Source organism: Rhincodon typus, unplaced genomic scaffold (assembly GCF_021869965.1).
Source record: "Rhincodon typus isolate 14 unplaced genomic scaffold, sRhiTyp1.1 hic_rhity00000072, whole genome shotgun sequence".
Lineage (NCBI taxonomy): Eukaryota > Metazoa > Chordata > Chondrichthyes > Orectolobiformes > Rhincodontidae > Rhincodon > Rhincodon typus.
Window position 1 is genome coordinate 177,603 of NW_025965710.1, and position 704 is coordinate 178,306.

Sequence of the window (704 nt, forward strand, 5' to 3'; positions counted from 1 at the left end):
GTGGGTTTCCTCTGGGTGCTCCGGTTTCCTTCCACAGTCCAAAGATGTGCGGGTTAGGGTGGATTGGCCGTGCTAAATTGTCCCATAGTGCCCAGGGATGTGCAGGTTAGGGTGGAGTGACCAATGGAAATGTGGGGTTACAGGAACAGGCTAGAGAGATGTGTCTGGGTCTGGGTCTGTGTGGGATGCTCTTCGGAGGATCGGCATGGACTCAATGAGCCAAATGGCCTGCTTCTGTACTGTAGGGATTCTTTGTGCGTAAAATTGCACATCTCTCCCTGCAGAAGGTGTGAGAGAGTTTTGAACACAGCCCAGTCCATCACGAAAACCAGCCTTCCATCCACTGACTCCATCTATAATTCCCACTGCCTCAGGAAAGCAGCCAACATCATCAAAGACCCCTCCCACAGACACACTCTCTTTTATCAGGCAGAAGGTGTGAAAGGTTGAACACACGCACCAACAGATTCAAGAACAACTTCTGCCCTGCTGTTATCAGAGTTTGAACAGACCTCTCAAACGCACATCCCTGGGCACTACGGGACAATTTAGCACGGCCAATCCACCCTAACCTGCACATCCCTGGGCACTACGGGACAATTTAGCATGGCCAATCCCACCCTAACCTGCACATCCCTGGGCACTATGGGACAATTTAGCACGGCCAACCCACCCTAACCTGCACATCCCTGGGCACTATGGGC

The 704-nt window shown here is 52.3% G+C and overlaps 1 protein-coding gene across 1 annotated transcript in view; it reads left to right on the forward strand.

Annotated features, from left to right (window-relative positions):
- Nucleotides 1-704, forward strand: part of LOC125488231 — a 19,149-nt gene that overhangs the window by 4,410 nt on the left and 14,035 nt on the right. The gene's annotated exons all lie outside the window — the stretch shown is intronic.